The following is a 10,000-nucleotide window of genomic DNA, read 5'->3' on the forward strand; positions in this document are numbered from 1 at the left end:
TGTGAGAGTGAGTGTGAGAGAGTGTGAGTGTGAGTTTGAGTGTGAGTGTGTGTGAGTGAGTGTGAGTGAGTGAGTGAGTATGAGTATCAGTGAGTGAGAGTGAGAGTGAGAGTGAGTGTGAGAGTGAGAGTGAGAGTGAGGGAGAGTGAGTGAGGGAGAGTGAGTGAGGGAGAGTGAGTGAGAGTGTTTGAGATGGAGTGAGAGAGAGTTAGTGTGAGAGAGTGAGTGTGAGAGTGAGTGAGAGTGAGAGAGAGTGAGAGAGACTGAGTGAGTGAGAGTGAGTGAGTGAGTGAGAGTGAGTGAGTGAGTGAGAGACTGAGAGAGAAAGAGAGAGTGAGAGATTGTGAGAGATTGAGAGAGTGAGAGATTGAGAGTGAGAGAGAGAGAGAGTGACTGAGAGAAAGAGTGAGAGGGAGTGAGTGAGAGAGAGAGAGTGAGTGAGAGAGAGAGAGTGAGAGAGAGTGAGTGAGAGAGAGTGAGAGTGAGTGAGAGTTAGAGTGAGTGAGAGAGTGAGAGTGAGTGAGAGACTGAGAGTGAGTGAGAGACTGAGAGTGAGTGAGAGACTGAGAGTGAGAGTGAGTGTAAGAGTGTGAGAGTGTGAGAGTGAGTGAGTGAGAGTGAGTAAGTGAGAGAGTGAGAGTGAGTGAGAGAGTGAGAGTGAGAGAGTGAAAGATTGAGAGAGAGAGAGAATGAGAGATTGAGAGAGAGAGTGAGAGAGTGAGAGAGAGTAAGTGAGAGTGAGAGAGAGTGAGTCAGAGGGAGTGAGTGAGTGTGAGTGATTGTGAGTGAGAGTGTGAGTGAGAGTGTGAGTGAGTGAGTGAGAGAGAGTGAGTGAGAGTGAGAGTGAGTGAGAGTGACAGAATGAGAGAGAGAGTGAGTGAGAGAGTGTGAGAGTGTGAGGGAGTGTGAGAGTGAGTGCGAGAGTGTGTGAGTGTGAGTTTGAGTGTTAGTTTGTGTGAGTGAGTGTGAGTGAGTGAGTGAGTGTGAGTATCAGTGAGTGAGAGTGAGAGTGAGAGTGAGTGTGAGAGTGAGAGAGTGTGAGAGTGAGTGTGAGAGAGAGTGAGAGTGAGGGAGAGTGAGTGAGGGAGAGTAAGTGAGGGAGAGTGAGTGAGAGTGTGTTTGAGATGGAGTGAGAGAGAGTGAGTGTGAGAGAGTGAGTGTGAGAGTGAGTGAGAGTGAGAGAGAGTGAGAGAGAGTGAGTGAGTGAGAGTGAGTGAGTGAGTGAGAGTGAGTGAGTGAGTGAGAGACTGAGAGAGAAAGAGAGAGTGAGAGATAGTGAGAGATTGAGGGAGAGCGAGTGGGTGAGTGAGAGTGGGTGAGTGGGTGGGTGGGAGAGAGTGTTTGAGTGGGAGAGAGTGTGTGAGAGTGAGTGAGTGAGTGGGAGAGAGAGTGAGAGATTGAGTGGGAGAGAGAGTGAAAGAGTGAGTGAGAGTGAGTGAGAGTGAGTGAATGAGTGAGAGTGAGTGAGGGAGATTGAGTGCGTGAGTGAGAGTGAGTGAGAGAGTGAGAGTGCGTGAGAGAGTGAGAGAGAGTGAGTAAGAGTGAGAGTGAGAGAGTAAGAGTGAGAGTGAGAGAGTGAGAGAGTGAGAGAGTGAGAGTGAGTGAGAGAGTGAGAGTGAGTGAGAAAGAGTGAGAGTGATAGTGAGAGAGAGTGAGAGTGATAGTGAGAGAGAGTGAGAGAGAGAGTGAGAGTGAGAGAGTGAGAGTGAGAGAGTGAGTGAGAGTGAGAGTGAGTGAGTGAGAGAGTGAGAGTGAGTGAGAGAGTGAGTCAGAGTGAGAGTGAGTGAGAGTGAGAGTGAGTGAGTGTGAGTGTGAGTGTGAGCGAGTGTGAGTGTGAGTGAGTGAGTGTGAGTGAGTGTGAGAGAGAGAGTGAGAGAGTGAGTGAGAGTGAGAGAGAGAGTGAGTGAGTCAGAGAGTGTGAGAGAGTGAGTGAGTGAGAGGGAGTGAATGGGTGAGAGGGAGGGAGTGAGAGAGAGTGAGTGAGTGAGTGAGAGTGAGTGAGAGTGAGTGAGTGAGAGTGAGTGAGTGAGAGTGAGTGAGAGAGTGAGAGTGAGAGTCAGTGAGTGAGTGAGTGAGTGTGAGAGTGAGAGTGAGAAAGGGTGAGAGAGTGAGAGAGAGAGTGAGAGTGAGATAGTGTGAGAGAGACTGTGAGATAGAAAGTGAGAGTGAGAGAGAATGAGAGTGAGAGAGTGAGTGAGAGAGTAAGTGAGAGAGAGTGTGTGAGAGTGAGAGTGTGAGAGAGTATGAGAGGGAGTGAAAGGGAGTGAGAGGGAGTGAGAGGGAGTGAGAGAGTGAGAGAGTGAGAGTGAGGGAGTGAGAGAGAGAGTGAGAGAGAGAGTGAGTGAGAGAGAGTGAGTGAGAGAGGGAGTGAGAGAGGGAGTGAGAGAGGGAGTGAGTGAGTGAGTGGGAGAGGGTGTGAGTGAGTGTGAGTGAGTGAGTGTGAGTGAGAGAGAGAGAGTGAGAGAGAGAGTGAGAGAGGGAGTGAGTGAGAGAGTGAGTGAGACAGAGAGAGAGTGTGTGAGAGAGTGAGAGGGAGAGAGAGAGTGTGAGAGAGAGAGTGAGAGAGAGAGTGAGAGAGAGAGAGTGAGAGTGTGTGAGAGTGTGAGTGTGAGTGTGAGAATGTGAGAGAGAGAGTGAGAGTGAGGGAGAGTGAGAGAGAGAGAGAGGGAGTGAGAGAGGGAGTGAGAGAGGGAGTGAGTGAGTTCGAGTGAGTGGGAGGGAGTGAGTGAGTGGGAGTGAATGAGTGAGTGGGAGTGAGTGAGTGAGTGGGAGAGAGTGAGTGGGAGTGAGAGAGTGAGTGGACTGAGAGTAAGTGAGTGAGAGAGAGTGAGTGAGAGAGAGAGAGTGAGTGAGAGAGAGAGTGAATGAGAGAGAGAGAGTGAGTAAGAGTGAGAGAGATTGAGAGTGAGTGACAGTGAATTAGAGTTAGTGAGAGAGTGAGAGTGAGTGAGAGAGTGAGAGTGAGTGAGAGAGACTGAGAGTGAGTGAGAGACTGAGAGTGAGAGTGAGTGTAAGAGTGTGAGAGTGTGAGTGTGAGAATGAGAGAGAGTGAGTGTGAGAGAGTGAGTGTGAGAGTGAGTGAGTGTGAGAGTGAGTGAGAGAGTGAGAGTGAGTGAGTGAGAGTGAGAGAGTGAGAGTGAGAGAGTGAGTGAGAGATTGAGAGAGAGAGAGAATGAGAGATTGAGAGAGAGAGAGTGAGAAAGTAAGAGTGAGAGAGAGAGTGAGTGAGAGAGAGAGTGAGTGAGAGGGAGTTAGTGTGAGTGAGAGTGTGAGTGAGTGAGTGAGTGAGAGTGAGAGTGAGTGAGAGTGTGAGAGTGAGTGAGAGTGACAGAGTGAGAGAGAGAGTGAGAGAGAGAGTGTGAGAGTGTGAGAGTGAGTGAGTGAGTGTGAGTGTGAGAGTGAGTGAGTGTGAGTGAGTGAGAGTGAGAGTGAGAGTGAGAGTGAGAGTGAGTGAGAGAGAGTGAGAGTGAGTGAGACTGAGAGAGTGAGTGTAAGAGTGTGAGAGTGTGAGTGTGAGAATGAGAGAGAGTGAGTGTGAGAGAGTGTGAGAGTGAGTGAGTGTGAGAGTGAGTGAGAGAGTGAGAGTCAGTGAGTGAGAGAGTGAGAGAGTGAGAGTGAGAGAGTGAGTGAGAGATTGAGAGAGAGAGAGAATGAGAGATTGAGAGAGAGAGTGTGAGAGAGTGAGAGAGTGAGTGAGATAATGAGAGTGAGTGAGAGTGAGAGAGTGAGAGAGAGTGAGTGAGAGAGTGTGAGAGTGTGAGAGAGTGTGAGATTGTGAGAGTGAGTGTGAGAGAGTGTGAGTGTGAGAGTGAGTGTGAGTGAGTGTGAGTGAATGTGAGTGTGAGTGAGTGTGAGTGAGAGTGAGAGTGAGAGTGAGAGTGAGTGTGAGAGTGAGAGTGAGAGTGAGAGTGAGAGTGAGTGAGTGAGAGTGAATGAGAGTGAGTGTGAGAGTGAGTGAGAGAGAGTGAGTGTGAGAGTGAGTGAGAGAGAGTGAGAGAGAGTGAGAGAGAGAGAGTGACTGAGAGAAAGAGTGAGAGGGAGTGAGTGCGTGAGAGGGAGTGAGTGAGTGAGAGGGAGTGGGTGAGTTAGTGAGTGAGAGAGAGTGAGAGAGAGTGAGAATGAGTGAGAGTGAGAGAGAGAGTGGGAGTGAGTGAGAGAGAGAGTGAGAGTGAGAGAGTGAGAGTGAGAGAGTGAGTGAGAAAGTGAGAGTGAGAGAGACTGAGACTGAGTGAGAGACTGAGAGTGAGAGTGAGTGTAAGAGTGTGAGAGTGTGAGTGTGGGAATGAGAGAGAGTGAGTGTGAGAGAGTGAGTGTGAGAGTGAGTGAGTGAGAGTGAGTAAGTGAGAGAATGAGAGTGAGTGAGAGAGTGAGAGTGAGAGAGTGAGAGAGTGAGTGAGAGATTGAGAGAGAGAGAGAATAAGAGATAGAGAGAGAGTGAGAGAGTGAGAGAGAGTGAGAAAGTGAGAGCGAGAGAGAGAGTGAGTGAGAGGGAGTGAGTGAGTGTGAGTGATTGTGAGTGAGAGTGTGAGTGAGAGTGTGAGTGAGTGAGTGAGAGAGAGTGAGTGAGTGAGTGAGATAGTGAGAGTGAGTGAGAGTGATAGAGTGAGAGAGAGTGAGTGAGAGAGTGTGAGAGTGTGAGAGTGTGAGAGTGAGTGTGAGAGAGTGTGAGTGTGAGTGTGTGTGAGTGAGAGTGAGTGTGAGTGAGTGAGTGTGAGTGTGAATGAGTCAGTGAGAGTGAGAGTGAGTGTGAGAGTGAGAGTGAGTATGAGAGTGCATGTGAGAGAGAGTGAGAGTGAGAGTGAGGGAGAGTGAGTGAGGGAGAGTGAGTGAGTGTGAGTTTGAGAGGGAGTGAGAGAGAGTGAGTGTGAGAGAGTGAGTGTGAGAGTGAGTGAGAGAGAGTGAGAGTGAGAGAGAGTGAGTGAGTGATAGTGAGTGAGAGTGAGTGAGTGAGTGAGAGTGAGTGAGAGAGTGAGAGAGAAAGAGAGAGAGTGAGAGTGAGAGATTGAGAGAGTGAGAGATTGAGAGTGAGAGTGAGAGAGAGAGTGACTGAGAGAAAGAATGAGAGGGAGTGAGTGAGTGAGAGGGAGTGAGTGAGTGTGAGGGACTGCGTGAGTCAGTGAGTGAGAGAGAGTGAGAGAGAGTGAGAGTGAGTGAGAGTGTGATAGTGTGAGAATGAGAGAGAGTGAGTGTGAGAGAGTGAGAGGGAGTGAGTGAGAGAGTGAGAGTGAGTGAGACAGAGTGAGAGAGAGTGAGGGTGAGAGAGAGTGAGTGTGAGAGTGAGAGAGTGAGAGTGAGAGAGAGTGAGTGAGTGAGAGAGAGAGTGAGAGGGAGTGAGAGAGAGAGGGAGTGAGAGAGAGAGAGTGAGAGGGAGAGGGAATGAGAGAGAGAGGGAGTGAGAATGAATGACAGTGAGAGAGTGAGTGAGTGTGAGTGTGAGTGTGAGTGTGTATGTGTGAGTGAGTGAGTGTGAGTGAGTGAGAGACTGAGAGAGCGTGAGAGAAAGTGAGAAAACATGAGTGAGAGAGACAGTGAGTGAGAGAGTGAGAGAGTGAGTGAGTGAGAGAGAGTGGGAGAGAGTGAGAGTGAGAGAGAGAGAGAGTGTGAGAGAGTGTGAGAGAGAGGGAGAGTGAGAGTGAGTGAGTGTGAATGAGTGTGAGTGAGTGTGAGAGAGTGAGAGTGAGAGTGAGAGAGACTGTGAGAGAGAGTGTGAGAGAGAGTGAGAGTGAGTGAGTGAGAGTGAGAGAGAGGGTGTGAGAGTGTGAGAGTGAGAGAGAGGGAGTAAGAGAGAGGGAGTGATTGAGAGGGAGTGAGTGACTGGGAGTGAGTGACTGGGAGTGAGTGACTGGGAGTGAGTGAGTGGGAGTGAGTGAGTGGGAGTGAGAGAGTGAGTGGGAGTGAGAGAGTTAGTGGGAGTGAGAGAGAATGAGTGGGAGTGAGAGAGAGTGAGTGAGAGAGAGACAGTGAATGAGAGAGGGAGCGAGTGAGTGAGAGAGAGTGAGCGAAAGAGAGTGATTGAGAGAGAGAGGGTGAGAGTGAGAGAGATTGAGAGTGAGTGAGAGAGATTGAGAGAGAGTGAGAGAGATTGAGAGAGAGTGAGAGTGAGTGAGAGAGAGTGAGAGTGTGAGAGTGTGAGAATGAGAGTGAGTGTGAGAGAGTGAGTGATAGAGAGTGAGTGTGAGAGAGTGTGAGTGAGTGAGAGTGAGAGAGTGAGAGAGTGAGTGAGAGAGTGAGAGATTGAGAGAGAGAGAGAGATTAAGAGAGAGAGAGAGTGAGAAAGTGAGAGGGAGTGAGTGAGAGGGAGTGAGTGTGAGTGTGAGTGAGTGAGTGAGAGAGAGTGACAGAGTGAGAGAGAGTGAGAGTGTGAGAGAGAGAGAGTGAGTGTGAGAGAGAGAGTGAGTGTGTTAGAGTGAGTGTGAGAGTGTGAGATTGAATGTGAGTGTGAGTGTGAGTTTGTGAGTGTGAGTGAGTGAGAGTGAGAGAGTGTGAGGGAGAGTGAGAGTGAGGGAGAGTGAGGGAGAGTGAGGGAGAGTGAGTGAGAGAGAGTGAGTGTGAGATTGAGTGAGAGAGTGAGTGTGAGAGAGTGAGTGTGAGAGGGAGTGAGAGTGAGTGAGTGAGAGAGAGTGGGAGAGAGAGTGAGAGAGTGAGAGAGTGAGAGATTGAGAGAGTAATAGATTGAGAGAGAGAGTGAGAGTGAGAGAGAGAGAGAGAGTGAGAGAAAGAGAGAGGAAGTGAGTGAGTGAGAGGGAGTGAGTGAGAGGGAGTGAGTGAGAGTGAGATAGAGAGTTAGTGAGTGTGAGAGAGAGAGTGAGAGAGAGTGAGAGAGTGAGAGAGAGAGAGAGAGAGAGTGAGAGAGTGCCTGAGTGAGAGTCTGTGAGTGGGTGGGTGGGAGAGAGTGTGTGAGTGGAAGAGTGTGTAAGTGGGTGGGAGTGAGTGTGAGTGAGTGTGAATGAGTGAGAGTGAGTGAGTGGGAGAGTGAGTGAGAGAGTGAGTGAGAGTGAATGAGAGTGAGTGAGAGTGAGTGAGTGAGAGTGAGTGATTGAGAGAGTGAGAGTGAGAAAGAGAGAGAGAGTGAGAGAGTGAGTGAGAGTGAGAGAGAGTCAGTGAGAGAGAGTGAGAGAGAGAGAGAGAGAGTGAGAGAGAGAGAGAGGGAGAGAGTGAGAGAGGGAGTGAGAGAGAGGGAATGAGAGAGCGAGGGAGTGAGTGAGAGAGAGGGAGAGTGAGAGAGAGTGAGTGAGAGTGAGAGAGTGAGAGAGAGTGAGGGAGAGAGAGTGAGATTGTGAGAGTGAGAGAGAGAGAGTGAGAGAGAGTGAGTGTGAGAGTGAGGGAGTTAGTGAGAGTAAGGGAGTGAGTGAGTGAGAGTGAGAGTGTGATTGAGAGTGAGTGAGTGAGTGTGATTGAGAGTGAGTGAGTGAGAGAGTGAGAGTGATTGAGTGAGAGAGTGAGTGAGAGTGAGAGTGAGAGAGAGTGAGAGAGAGTGAGAGAGAGTGAGAGTGAGAGCGTTAGTGAGAGAGTGAGAGGGAGTGAGTGAGAGTGAGTGAGTGAGAGTGAGAGACTGAGAGTGAGAGACTGAGTGAGAGAGAGAGTGAGTGAGAGTGAGTGAGAGAGTGAGAGATTGAGAGTGAGAGTGAGAGAGACTGTGAGAGAGAGTGTGAGAGAGAGTGAGAGTGAGTGAGTGAGAGTGAGAGTGAGAGTGAGAGAGAGGGTGTGAGAGTGTGAGAGTGAGAGAGAGGGAGTAAGAGAGAGGGAGTGATTGAGAGGGAGTGAGTGACTGGGAGTGAGTGACTGGGAGTGAGTGAGTGGGAGTGAGTGGGAGTGTGTGAGTGAGTGGGAGTGAGTGAGTGAGTGGGAGTGAGAGAGTGAGTGGGAGTGAGAGAGAGTGAGTGGGAGTGAGAGAGAGTGAGTGAGAGAGAGATAGTGAATGAGAGAGGGAGCGAGTGAGTGAGAGAGAGTGAGCGAAAGAGAGAGTGATTGAGAGAGAGAGGGTGAGAGTGAGAGAGATTGAGAGTGAGTGAAAGAGATTGAGAGAGAGTGAGAGTGAGTGAGAGAGAGTGAGGGTGTGAGAGTGTGAGAATGAGAGTGTGTGTGAGAGAGTGAGTGATAGTGAGTGTGAGAGAGTGTGAGTGAGTGAGAGTGAGAGAGTGAGAGAGTGAGAGAGTGAGTGAGAGAGTGAGAGATTGAGAGAGAGAGAGAGATTGAGAGAGAGAGAGAGTGAGAAAGTGAGAGGGAGTGAGTGAGAGGGAGTGAGTGTGAGTGTGAGTGTGAGTGAGTGAGAGAGAGTGACAGAGTGAGAGAGAGTGAGAGTGTGAGAGAGAGAGTGAGTGTGAGAGAGAGAGTGAGTGTGTTAGAGTGAGTGTGAGAGTGTGAGATTGAATGTGAGTGTGAGTGTGAGTTTGTGAGTGTGAGTGAGTGAGAGTGAGAGAGTGTGAGGGAGAGTGAGAGTGAGGGAGAGTGAGGGAGAGTGAGGGAGAGTGAGTGAGAGAGAGTGAGTGTGAGATTGAGTGAGAGAGTTAGTGTGAGAGAGTGAGTGTGAGAGTGAGTGAGAGTGAGTGAGTGAGAGAGAGTGGGAGAGAGAGTGAGAGAGTGAGAGAGTGAGAGATTGAGAGAGTAATAGATTGAGAGAGAGAGTGAGAGTGAGAGAGAGAGAGAGAGTGAGAGAAAGAGAGAGGAAGTGAGTGAGTGAGAGGGAGTGAGTGAGAGGGAGGGAGTGAGAATGAGATAGAGAGTTAGTGAGAGTGAGAGAGAGAGTGAGAGAGAGTGAGAGAGTGAGAGAGAGAGAGAGAGTGAGAGAGTGCCTGAGTGAGAGTCTGTGAGTGGGTGGGTGGGAGAGAGTGTGTGAGTGGAAGAGTGTGTAAGTGGGTGGGAGTGAGTGTGAGTGATTGTGAGTGAGAGTGTGAGTGAGTGAGAGAGAGTGAGTGAGTGAGAGAGTGAGAGTGAGTGAGAGTGACAGAGTGAGAGAGAGAGTGAGTGAGAGAGTGTGAGAGTGTGAGGGAGTGTGAGAGTGTGAGAGTGAGTGTGAGAGAGTGTGAGTGTGAGTTTGAGTGTGAGTGTGTGTGAGTGAGTGTGAGTGAGTGAGTGAGTGTGAGTATCAGTGAGTGAGAGTGAGAGTGAGTGTGAGAGTGAGAGTGAGAGTGAGAGTGAGAGTGAGGGAGAGTGAGTGAGGGAGAGTGAGTGAGGGAGAGTGAGTGAGAGTGTTTGAGATGGAGTGAGAGTTAGTGTGAGAGAGTGAGTGTGAGAGTGAGTGAGAGTGAGAGAGAGTGAGAGAGACTGAGTGAGTGAGAGTGAGTGAGTGAGTGAGAGTGAGTGAGTGAGTGAGAGACTGAGAGAGAAAGAGAGAGTGAGAGATTGTGAGAGATTGAGAGAGTGAGAGATTGAGAGTGAGAGAGAGAGAGAGTGACTGAGAGAAAGAGTGAGAGGGAGTGAGTGAGAGAGAAAGAGTGAGTGAGAGAGAGAGAGTGAGAGAGAGTGAGTGAGAGAGAGTGAGAGTGAGTGAGAGTTAGAGTGAGTGAGAGAGTGAGAGTGAGTGAGAGACTGAGAGTGAGTGAGAGACTGAGAGTGAGTGAGAGACTGAGAGTGAGAGTGAGTGTAAGAGTGTGAGAGTGTGAGAGTGAGTGAGTGAGAGTGAGTAAGTGAGAGAGTGAGAGTGAGTGAGAGAGTGAGAGTGAGAGAGTGAAAGATTAAGAGAGAGAGAGAATGAGAGATTGAGAGAGAGAGTGAGAGAGTGAGAGAGAGTAAGTGAGAGTGAGAGAGAGTGAGTCAGAGGGAGTGAGTGAGTGTGAGTGATTGTGAGTGAGAGTGTGAGTGAGAGTGTGAGTGAGTGAGTGAGAGAGAGTGAGTGAGTGAGAGTGAGAGTGAGTGAGAGTGACAGAATGAGAGAGAGAGTGAGTGAGAGAGTGTGAGAGTGTGAGGGAGTGTGAGAGTGAGTGCGAGAGAGTGTGAGTGTGAGTTTGAGTGTTAGTTTGTGTGAGTGAGTGTGAGTGAGTGAGTGAGTGTGAGTATCAGT

This window comes from Heloderma suspectum, chromosome W, assembly GCF_057233095.1.
Source record: "Heloderma suspectum isolate Gila_16-S chromosome W, 16-S_ref, whole genome shotgun sequence".
Taxonomy (NCBI): domain Eukaryota; kingdom Metazoa; phylum Chordata; class Lepidosauria; order Squamata; family Helodermatidae; genus Heloderma; species Heloderma suspectum.